Source organism: Xenopus laevis, chromosome 8S (assembly GCF_017654675.1).
Source record: "Xenopus laevis strain J_2021 chromosome 8S, Xenopus_laevis_v10.1, whole genome shotgun sequence".
Lineage (NCBI taxonomy): Eukaryota > Metazoa > Chordata > Amphibia > Anura > Pipidae > Xenopus > Xenopus laevis.
The window spans coordinates 48,694,105-48,707,152 of NC_054386.1; positions in this window are offsets into that span (position 1 = coordinate 48,694,105).

The window sequence follows — 13,048 nt, forward strand, 5'->3', positions numbered from 1 at the left end:
GTTTATAAAGGCATTTAAAGGGTATAGCGAGAAATGATAAGAGTGAGGAAGGTGGGATGAGGTAGGGCGAATAGGAAGGGTAAGTGAGGGGTTAACTAGGAGTGAGAGAGAAATGGGGTGAAATATGGCTGACCTGCCTGGGGGATTCTGAGCCATATGATGTGTGGTTGGATTCCCACAATCAATATGCCATTGTGATCCTGCATAGAGTGTGTGAGGACCTTGTTAATAAAGTCACAAAAGCAATACATCTTAACCAGAGAGCTTATCCGGGTTGGATACCACTGGGCCCTGCGTCTTCCGTAATGAACACGGGGAAAATAATTTATGGGTTATAGGCAGATCAAGGCGAATCTCACGCTGGTTAGTGAATTGCATCCAGTGGTACCATTTCTTTATAAAATTCTGGGAATCTGTTGCGGATTCATTTTTCAGCTCGTCAAATTTATGTATCTCCTTGATCTTAGATAACCAATCCTTTACAAGTGGGCTTTCTACTTGTATCCATTTGAGGGGGATAAGTGCTTTGGCGGAGTCCAGCATTATGGGAACCAGGAATTTCTTGTATGTCTTTATCACAAACAGGTTATCATGTAGGAGAACAGCTAGAGGACTGTCTGGGATTTCCATATCTGTGACTGTTTTAATAGTGTTGCGTACTGTGGTCCAAAATGTGTTGAGTATGGGGCAATCCCAAAATATGTGTGTTAGGGTGCCCGGGTGCTTCTTGCATCTCCAGCATAAGGGTGACACTGCCTTATAGATCTTATTCAGTTTGGTTGGGTATCTGTACCATTTTATGAGTAGTTTATAATTGAGCTCTTGTAGTTTAGCGCATTTAGAGGATTGGTGTACAAGTTGAGTAATTTTGGCCCATTGTTTGTAAGTTATGTTTGTGCTTACGTCTTTTGTCATTTGTCCTTGAGAAGAGATAGCGGACCAGGTTTAATATCTGTAATGTGTAGATTCTTGAGATTGTTCTCTTTGGGGGGTCTTTCTGAGACCAGATATGCTCTATATTCGTGAGGGTGGGCCTTATAGGGTGGGAATGGTGCATGTATGAAGTGTCGAATTTGTCGATATTTAAATCTGTCTAAGTCTGACGGGGTATTATCACCTAGCAGCTCCTCAATGTCTTTCATTCTGCCTCAATTATAGAAGTGATCAGCTCCAGCATGTATGAGTATGTCCCACCCTTTGTAATTCTCTAGGTCCAAGCCTGGGGTGAATTTGGGGTTGCCTATGACTGGAATGAAGACTGGAGAGGGAGAATGAATCCATTTTCCTGACTTGGCAAGGTATCCCAGGTATCCAGTGTGTATTTTAATTTAGCATCTGTTATATCTCTATAGGTTCTGACCGTTGGGGGTAGCCATGGGGCGGCCCTCAGGGGGGTTACTAAGGATTCCTGTTCTATCCTTAGCCACAGCTTGGTTTTCCTGAAAAAGGCCCAGTCTAAGCATCTGTTGATGATTGTGGCTTGGTGATATTTCTGCCAGTCAGGGAGGCCTAGTCCGCCTTGTGCCTTAGTTGCGTATAAAGTAGAACTTGTTAGCCTCGGGTTTTTATCCGCCCAAATACATTTTTTTTGTGAGCGTATGAATTGTTTGTAGGGTACCTCTGGGGGGAGGATATGGGATAGCTTGAGAGATGTATAAAAAACAGGGGAGAATGTTCATCTTGAGTATATTGATGCGACCTGGCCATGATAGTGTCTTGTTCGCCCAGTCCCTTAAGTCCGTTTTGATGGAGTTCAGGAAGTATGTGTAGTTTCTATTGATGGTTTGTTTCATGTCAGGGAATACTCTTATGCCAAGGTAGGTAAAACAGGTGGTGGATGTTTTAATGGGCAAGGAGGCGGCGGTTGCTGCATAGAACTCTTCCTGAGGAATTGAGACATTTTGGGCTACTGATTTCATCAGATTAATTTTGAAATTGCTTACTGAGTTAAATTTATCAAGTTCTATTATTAAATTTGGAAGTGTGATCCTAGGATTTCTCAAGAAAAAAAGTAGGCCATCTGCGTATGCAGCGATTTTGTGTTCTTTTGGGCCAATTGTAATGCCATTTATATTTGGGTTATTTCTAATCCTATTTAGGAAGCTTTCAATTGATAGGATGAATAGGAGTGGGGATAGCAGGCAGCCCTGGCGGGTCCCATTTTGTATTCAAAATGATTGTGAATATTCACCGTTTATCCTGAGTTTGGCTGATGGGCAGGTATAAAGAGTGGAGATCCACGTTTGCATTCTGGGGCATAAATTTATATGTCCTAAATGGGTCCGTAAGAATGTCCAGTCCACCTTGTCAAAAGCTTTCTCCGCGTCAGTGCATAAAAGCATGACAGGGATGGAGCGGCTTTTGCCGAATGATGCTGAATAGTCTGTTTGTGTTGTCTCTGGCCTCTCTGTGTGGGATGAAACCCACCTGCTCCGGTGATATTAGGGAGGCTAAGACTTGGTTTAATCTGGTAGCTAGTACCTTTGCATATAGTATGGTGTTGACATTGTGTAAGGAAATAGGTCTGAAGCTTCCTGGGTCAGTTTGGTCTTTGCCCTTCTTGTGTATTAAAGTTATGTGGGCCTCCAGGTCCTCTTGAGGGATTGCCTTGGTGGCTGTAATGGAATTGGTAGCAACAACTAGATGTGGTATGAGGCAGTCACTTAGTTCTTTATAATAGGATATGGAGAAGCCGTCGGGTCCGGGGGGCTTTTCCAGATTTTGTTGTCTTGATAGCGAGTGTGAACGCTTCTTTAGTTAAAGGAACAGTAACACCAAAAAATTGAATTGTTTTAAAGTAATGAAAATATCATGTACTGTTGCCCTGCACTGGTAAACTGATCTGTTTGCTTCAGAAACACTACTATAGTTCATATAAACAAGCTGTGGAGCAATGGCGGAAATTGAAGAACGGCTATATGGCACAGGTTAACGAATGGATAACCGACAGACAGAGCTTATCTGCTATCTGCTGTGTAACTTGAGATTTTTCTCCTTTGAATGGCTGCCCCCATTACTACATAGCAGCTTATACTGTATATATAAACAATAGTTGTGTTTCTTAAGCAAACACAGCAGTTTTACCAGTGCAGGGCAACACTGCATTATATTTTCATTACTTTAAAACACTTTTATTTTTTTACGTTACTGTTCCTTTAATGGGGAGTCTAGAACATTTTTGACTTTGTCTGTCAGCTTTGGGATTTTGGAGTCTTTGATATATTCATTGTATGTGTGTGTTTTGTTGCTGAATCTATCCTGCGGAATATCGGAAGGGTTAAGGCAGCTGATAGAGTTTAGTGTAGTATTGAGGAAAGACTTCGGCAATATCTGTAGATGTATTTACTATTTTCCCTTCTGGGGTTTGAATTTTGAAAATGTGGTTTCTTAGTTGCTTTTTTTTTAGTGCAGCAGCTAGGAGGCGGCCGCATTTATTGCTGTGTTCGAATTCTTTTATGAATTTCGATTGCTCTACCCATGAATGCTGAGTATGTGTCCCGTAGTTCTTTTCTGGCTTATGTCAGTTCTTCTAAAGTGTGAGTGAATCTGGAATATTTATGTTGTGCTTCGAGGGATTGAATTCTAGCTAGGAGTTGTTGCAATTTAGCGTTACATTCTCTTTTTTTCTCTCCTCTAATGACACATTTGTGTGCTAACTAAAGAGACCATGGGTCAATCTGATCTGATTTTCCTGAAAATAATTCTGAAGTTTTTGGATTATGTCTTTCTTTGTGGAGAAGAGAATCATTTAGCCTCCACGAGAAGGTTCTGTGTGTGGGGACTTTACGTAAGACAGTGCATGTAATGGGTGCATGATCTGACCCAGTGATTGTGTCAGTTGTGGCATCTTTAAGGAGGTTGATATCTGCGTGCCGTATGAAAATGTAGTACAGTCTGCTGTAAGTATTGTGTGGATGGGAGTAAAAAGTGTAGTCACGTATGGAGGGAGGTGCAAAGTATCCACTAGGATGTGTGTTCTAATCTGTTTTTTAAAGGCTTCAATTTTCCTGTGTGGTATGCTCGATAGTCCGTTAGAAGAATCCAGTATTGGCTCAAGGGTCATGTTTAGGTCACCTCCGAAAATGAGCATGCCTTCTTCAAATTCTGCTAGGGCTTGGAGTGTTTGTGTTAGGGCTGGCAGTTGCTCATTGGGAAGGAAATAAACCGAGGCAAGGGTGTACTTAATATCATTGATATTGCCTTTGACTAAGAGGAATCTGCCTGACTTGTCTGATTTGGTTTCTATGGAAGTGAAACCAAACTAATCTGCTATCATAATCATGACTCCCCTGGTTTTGGTAACTAAAGGAGTACTATGGATAATAGTTGAGAAACCTCTAAATCTGAGGAGTGGAGTTTGTTGCTCTTTGAAATGGGTTTCTTGAATTAAAACTATATCTAGCTTGTGTCGTTTTATGTCCCATGTGAGATTATACCTTTTGATGGGAGAATTAAGCCCCTTTACATTGAGCGATCCGATTCGAATTTTAGGCATTATTCATTGGGGATGAGCGGGTTCAGCGGTTGAATGGATTGCTTGAAGTAGGGAGGTAGAGTGTTGGAAGCCCCAGGCACGATGCAATGAAAAGAAGGTAAAGAGAAAGAGTTGAGGTGATCTATTTGGATTTTGCCAAAGCGTTTCATACTGTGCCCCACAAATGACTGCTTTCTAAACAAAGGTCTCTTGGGCTTAATGAAGTCGTTTGCACATGGATAGCAAACTGGCTACAGGATCGGGTACAGAGGGTGGTTGTTAATGGTACATTCTCTACTTGGAGTAAGGTTCTTAGTGGGGTCCCTCACATCTCGGTATTGGGTCCACTTTTATTTAACTTGTTCATTAACCCTTTCCCTGCCAGCCGTTTTGTCCTAGATGCGAACATCTACTGCCAAGCAGTTTTTAGATATTTTGCACTCTTTCACTTTTAGGCCCCTTCCTGGGGCGGTCTTTTAGTTTACCCAGGAAAACAATATATTGTTTTTTTCAGGACAACCTGAACTTTCAAAATATGCAAGAATTTTGGTGTAATTCTACTTCTGTAAAAAAATATAGGCTTCTAAGTGTCCAATAAAATGAAAAAAATCATGTTTCACAAAGAACAATCACATATATCAGAAACATTATTTACTTTATGTATGAGAACACAGCTGATTTGGAAAGGTCTATGTCTCCTGAACGCGGCAATACCAAATATATATAGTTTTATGGAGATTTCTCACTTGTATAGATCAAAATCTAAAAGCAGTACACTAGCAAATGTCCAAAGCACCGCTCCCCAAACGGCATACTTCTGATTTCAAGGCCAAACATTCCACTAACAGTAGGTTTACCCTAGAAAACTACCCATTATTAGAAAGAACAGATTCTGGTGAATCAAAAATGGGTAAACATATCGTTGTACTCCAAACTACCAAGTTGCAATTGTTTCCTAAAGTTATAATGTTTTATAGAAATTGGTGAATTTTTTGAAAAATGACCTCAAAGCTTCCAATCTACAGAATCGTATCTCCCACACATCATTAGGTATCAATGTAAAACACCCCAAATATGAAAGCCTGGGGTCCGCTGAACAATTTGATGCCCAATATATATAGGTGTACCCAAGCACGTGACATATAGGGGCCCTAAAATGTAGACACCTCATTTGAGCTATCAGTTCTGTAATTCCAGATACTGCAAAATCAACACATTTGCATCGTTTTGGGGTGGGGTAAAAGTAAAAAAAAATAAGTTCATCCCAGAAAACCATATATTTTCAGAAAGTACACATTCCCACGAATCTAAATTGGGTATGCATGTCTTTGTACTACAAAGTACCAAGCCGCAAACGATTCCTAAATTTGGTGATTTTGGCGACATTTCCAAAAATCACCTCAAAATTTCTACCCTGCAGCATCGTATTACCCACATACTTTTAGGTATCAAGAGAAATCACCCCAAATATGAAAGCCTAGGGTCCTCTGAACAGTTTGATGCCCAATATGTATAGGTGTACCCAAGCACGTGGCATACAGGGGCCCCAAAAGGAAGACCCCCATATGGTCTGTCATTTCAGGTACTGCAAAATCAACACATATACATCGTTTTGGGGGGGTCAAAAGTAGAAAAAAGTGGGTTCACCCCAGAAAACCATATATTTTCGGAAAGTACACATTCCCACGAATCTAAATTGGGTATGCATGTGTTTGTACTCCAAAGTACAAAGCCACAAACCATTCCTAAATTTGGTGATTTTGATGATATTTCCAAAAATCACCTCAAAATTTCTACCCTGCAGCATCGTATTACCCACATACTTTTAGGTATCAAGCAAAATCACCCCAAATATGAAAGCCTAGGGTCCTCTGAACAGTTTGATGCCCAATATGTATAGGTGTACCCAAGCACGTGGCATACAGGGGCCCCAAAAGGAAGACCCCCATATGGTCTGTCATTTCAGGTACAGCAAAATCAACACATTTACATCGTTTTGGGGGGGTCAAAAGTAGAAAAAAGTAAGTTCACCCCAGAAAACCATATATTTTCAGAAAGTACACATTCACACGAATCTAAATTGGGTATGCATGTCTTTGTACTACAAAGTACCAAGCCGCAAACCATTCCTAAATTTGGTGATTTTGGTGACGTTTCCAAAAATCACCTCAAAATTTCTACCCTGCAGCATCGTATTACCCACATACTTTTAGGTATCAAGAGAAATCACCCCAAATATGAAAGCCTAGGGTCCTCTGAACAGTTTGATGCCCAATATGTATAGGTGTACGCAAGCACGTGGCATACAGGGGCCCCAAAAGGAAGGCCCCCATATGGTCTGTCATTTCAGGTACTGCAAAATCAACACATTTACATCGTTTTGGGGGGGTCAAAAGTTGAAAAAAGTGGGTTCACCCCAGAAAACCATATATTTTCGGAAAGTACACATTCCCATGAATCTAAATTGGGTATGCATGTGTTTGTACTCCAAAGTACCAAGCCGCAAATCATTCCTAAATTTGGTGATTTTGGTGATACTTCCAAAAATCACCTCAAAATTTCTACCCTGCAGCATCGTATTACCCACATACTTTTAGGTATCAAGCAAAATCACCCCAAATATGAAAGCCTAGGGTCCTCTGAACAGTTTGATGCCCAATATGTATAGGTGTACCCAAGCATGTGGCATACAGGGGCCCCAAAAGGAAGACCCCCATATGGTCTGTCATTTCAGGTACAGCAAAATCAACACATTTACATCGTTTTGGGGGGGTCAAAAGTAGAAAAAAGTAAGTTCACCCCAGAAAACCATATATTTTCGGAAAGTACACATTCCCACGAATCTAAATTGGGTATGCATGTCTTTGTACTCCAAAGTACAAAGCTGCAAACCATTCCTAAATTTGGTGATTTTGGTGATATTTCCAAAAATCACCTCAAAATTTCTACCCTGCAGCATTGTATTACCCACATACTTTTAGGTATCAAGAGATATCACCCCAAATATGAAAGCCTAGGGTCCTCTGAACAGTTTGATGCCCAATATGTATAGGTGTACCCAAGCACGTGGCATACAGGGGCCCCAAAAGGAAGACCCCCATATGGTCTGTCATTTCAGGTACAGCAAAATTAACACATTTACGTCGTTTTGGGGAGGGTCAAAAGTAGAAAAAGGTATGTTCACCCCAGAAAACCATATATTTTCGGAAAGTACACATTCCCACGAATCTAAATTGGGTATGCATGTGTTTGTACTCCAAAGTACCAAGCCACAAACCATTCCTAAATTTGGTGATTTTGGCGACATTTTCAAAAATCACCTCAAAATTTCTACCCTGCAGCATCGTATTACCCACATACTTTTAGGTATCAAGAGAAATCACCCCAAATATGAAAGCCTAGGGTCCTCTAAACAATTTGATGCCCAATATGTATAGGTGTACCCAAGCACGTGGCATACAGGGCCCCAAAAGGGAGACCCCCATATGGTCTGTCATTTCAGATACTGCAAAATCAACACATTTACATGGTTTTGGGGGGGTCAAAAGTAGAAAAAAGTAGGTTCACCCCAGAAACCATATATTTTCGGAAAGTACACATTCCCACGAATCTAAATTGGGTATGCATGTCTTTGTACTACAAAGTACCAAGCCGCAAACCATTCCTAAATTTGGTGATTTTGGCGACATTTCCAAAAATCACCTCAAAATTTCTACCCTGCAGCATCGTATTACCCACATACTTGTAGGTATCAAGAGATATCACCCCAAATATGAAAGCCTAGGGTCCTCTGAACAGTTTGATGCCCAATATGTATAGGTGTACCCAAGCACGTGGCAGACAGGGGCCCCAAAAGGAAGACCCCCATTTGGTCTGTCATTTCAGATACTGCAAAATCAACACATTTACATTGTTTGGGGGGGGGACAAAGGTAGAAAAAAGTACGTTCACCCCAGAAAACCATATATTTTCGTAAAGTACACATTCCCCTGAATCCAAATTGGGTATGCATGTCTTTCTACTCCAAAGTACCAAGCCACAAAGCATTCCTAAATGTGGTGATTTTGGTGACATTTCCAAAAATCACCTCAAAATTTCTACCCTGCAGCATCGTATTACCCACATACTTTTAGGTATCAAGACAAATCACCCAAAATATGAAAGCCTAGGGTCCTCTGAACAGTTTTATGCCAAACATGTATAGGTGTACCCAAACACGTGGCATATAGGGGCCCTAAAATGAAGACCCCCCCCCCATATGGTCTGTCATTTCAGGTACTGCAAAATCAACACATTTACATCGTTTTGGGGGGGGCAAAAGTAGAAAAAAGAAAGTTCAACCCAGAAAACCATATATTTTCGGAAAGTACACATTCCCACGAATCTAAATTGGGTATGCATGTCTTTGTACTCCAAAGTACAATGCCGCAAATCATTCCTAAATTTGGTGATTTTGGTGACATTTCCAAAAATCACCTCAAAATTTCCAACCTGCAGCATCATATTTCCCACATACTTTTAGGTATCAAGATAAATCACCCCAAATATGAAAGCCTAGGGTCCTCTGAACAGTTTGATGCCCAATATGTATAGGTGTACCCAAGCACGTGGCATATAGGGGCCCCAAAAGGAAGACCCCCATATGGTCTGTCGATTCAGATACTGCAAAATCAACACATTTACATTGTTTTGAGGGGGGCAAATGTAGGAAAAATTAAGTTCACTCCAGAAAACCATATATTTTCGGAAAGTACACATTCCCACGAATCTAAATTGGGTATGCATGTCTTTGTACTACAAAGTACGAAGCCGAAAACCATTCCTAAATTTGGTGATTTTGGTGACATTTCCAAAAATCACCTCAAAATTTCTACCCTGCAGCATCGTATTACCCACATACTTTTAGGTATCAAAAGAAATCACCCCAAATATGAAAGCCTAGGGTCCTCTGAACAGTTTGATGCACAATATGTATAGGTGTACCCAAGCACGTGGCATATAGAGGCCCGAAAAGGAAGAACCCCATATGGTCTTTCATTTCAGATACTACAAAATCAACACATTTACATCGTTTTGGGGGGGGGCAAAGGCAGAAAAAAGTAATTTCAACCCAGAAAACCATATATTTTCGGAAAGTACACATTCCCACGAATCTAAATTGGGTATGCATGTCTTTGTACTCCAAAGTACAATGCCGCAAATCATTCCTAAATTTGGTGATTTTGGTGACATTTCCAAAAATCACCTCAAAATTTCCAACCTGCAGCATCATATTTCCCACATACTTTTAGGTATCAAGATAAATCACCCCAAATATGAAAGCCTAGGGTCCTCTGAACAGTTTGATGCCCAATATGTATAGGTGTACCCAAGCACGTGGCATATAGGGGCCCCAAAAGGAAGACCCCCATATGGTCTGTCTATTCAGATACTGCAAAATCAACACATTTACATCGTTTTGAGGGGGGCAAATGTAGGAAAAATTAAGTTCACTCCAGAAAACCATATATTTTCGGAAAGTACACATTCCCACGAATCTAAATTGGGTATGGATGTCTTTGTACTCCAAAGTACCAAGCCGCAAACCATTCCTAAATTTGATGATTTTGGCGACATTTCCAAAAATCACCTCAAAATTTCTACCCTGCAGCATCGTATAACCCACATACTTTTAGGAATCAAGAGATATCACCCCAAATATGAAAGCCTAGGGTCCTCTGAACAGTTTGATGCCCAATATGTATAGGTGTACCCAAGCACGTGGCATATAGGGCCCCAAAAGGAAGACCCCCATATGGTCTGTCATTTCAGGTACTGCAAAATCAACACATTTACATAGTTTTGGGGGGGGCAAAGGTAGAAAAAAGTATGTTCGCCCCAGAAAACCATATATTTTTGGAAATTACACATTCCCGCGAATCCAAATTGGGTATGCATGTCTTTGTACTCCAAAGTACCAAGTCGCAAGCCTTTCCTAAATTTGGCGATAAAAGCAACGGTTTTTACATTTCTGAAAATCGCCTAAAAATATTGCAATTGGCCACATTTATCTCACCCAACTTCTTACATACAATTGTAAAACACCATAAATACTGATGCCAAGGGTCTACTGAACAGTTTTATGCCCAATATGCATTGATATACCAAGGCAGCTGGCATGTGCGGACCCCAAATGTAAATAGTGAATATGAGTTTTCTCTGCTGCCGATTCGCCTTCTGTAAACATAGACCATTGACTTCATATTATGTGCCTCAAGACCCTCCTAACAGCAAAGACCCCCCAAAACCATATGTTTTTGGAAAGTACACATTCTGACGAAAACAACCAAGATAAAGACGTCTTTCTACAGCAAAGTACCAAACTGCAAAACTTTTATAAACATAGAGATTTTTACATTTCTGAAAATCGCCTAAAAATGTTGAAGTATGCCACATTTATCTCACACAATGTTTTACGTACAAAGAAAAATCACCCCAAATATGGACATCAGAGGTCTACTGAATAGTTTGATGCCCAATATGCATAGATTTACCAAAGTATATGGTGTGTACGGCCCCAAATGGAAAATGTGCATATGAATTTTCACACTGGCCAACTAAGCTGCTGAAAAGAGAACCCCAACTGTGCGTTATGTGCCGTAAGACCCCCAAACTGTAAAAAGACCCCAGAAAACCATATATTTTTGGAAAGCATATATTCTGACGGATCAATCTAAGTAAAATAATATACCAAAGCACCAAACAGCAAAACTATACTAAAGATACATAAGGAACAATAATCCAGGGATAAAATTGCAATAAAACCACAAAAATTGTGCAAATCAATGAAATAACAAAATAACTGCACCGACAGCGTAATTAGTGGCCGAAATCGATTATCCAATAGTCACGCTGCTGAAATAAACAGTTTTTATGGGTAAAAAAAACACAAATTGGTGAAATGAAAAGTAAAAAAAATAAAATGTGTATACATGTGTGTACACTTCCAAGAATTGTGTGACAGTGTATAAGTGTGTATAAGTGTGTATATAAGTCCATATAAGTGTATATAAATGCATATAAGTGCATATAAGTGGAAAATTAAAAATTAAAAAAAACGTTTTTTTTTGTTTTTTTTTTCTACTAAAATATGTGTGTATGTGTGTATAATGTAGGTAGGTGTATGCAAGTGTGTAAAATAAAGGGCACTTACCGTTTTTGGCTGATCTAAGAGCTGGAGAAGAGAGATCTGCAGAGTCACAGCAAGCAGGAAGTGTGTGGGCGTCGCTGGAACACGAGGTGAGCAGGAGGAAGCAGAGCAGCAAGGCAGACACGCGATTTGCTGTGTCTGCCTCTTTTAGGTCGGCCCTGCGACAATCCAGTCGCAGGACCGACATGACAGCCCCCCAGCCTCGTTGCCCAGGGGGCTGTCAATGCTGCTAAACCTCTGCAGAGGCGGCTAAAGCCGCTGATGCAGAGTACAGCATGTAAAACTGCAAGCACGTACAATGTACGTGCTTGGCAGTTAAAGCCCTTGCCTGCCAGAACGTACGGTGTACGTGCTTGGCAGGCAAAGGGTTAATGACTTAGGGGAGGGTATTGTAAGAAATATATCAGTGTTTGCAGATGACACAAAACTATCCAACCCAATTAATTCCATTCAGGATGTGGCATCCTTGCAACACGATATTGACAAACTGGCAATCTGGGCAGCTAAGTGGCAAATGAGATTCAATGTTGATAAATGTAAAGTCATGCACCTGGGATGTAAGAATATCCAAGCCACTTATACTGCACTAGGCAAATAAGGTCTTGAGCTGTATTAAAAGGGACATAGAGTCATGGGAGGAGGGGGTCATTCTTCCACTGTATAGAGCACTTGTAAGGCCCCATCTAGAATATGCCGTACAGTTTTGGTCACTCAAACAGGACATTATTGTATTAGAGAGGGTACAGAGAAGGGCAACTAAGCTGGTAAAAGGTATGGAAAATCTTAGCTATGAGGAAAGACTGGCCAAATTGGGGATGTTAACGCTGGAGAAGAGGCACCTAAGGAGTGATAAGATAACTAAGTCTAAATATATAAGGGGATCAAATAATAATCTTTATAATAATTGCTTACCAGTAGATCTTTGGAGCTGACACAAGGTCACCCATTCCGATTAGAAGAAAGGAGATGCCACCTAAATATTCGGAAGGGCATGGCATGTGGGCTGGGCTTTTGTGGGGTTGGATGCCCACGGCCAGCACCACGGCCTCTTCCTCAGCAGCCCCTCCCTATCCCACCCTTCTTTCCACCACCACCACAACCACCCCTCCCCCTTCTCCCATGGTCCGTCATAGTGGGCACAACTAAACTAAAAAAAATAAGGGGGGGTTTGGATATTTGGGGAAGGAAAGGAAAAAAAAAATAAAACCCTCAACTAAATCCCCTCAGCACAAGTGTGTACCCACAAGGAATACACACACAAGCACAGACAAAGACAGTTAGCCCTAAAAAGGGCTATTGGGTGGTGAGAATGCAAGCAGAAGAGGGAAAACAGTAAACTGAAATCCACAACCTCCACTTGCACTGACTCAGAAAAAAAAGCTCTC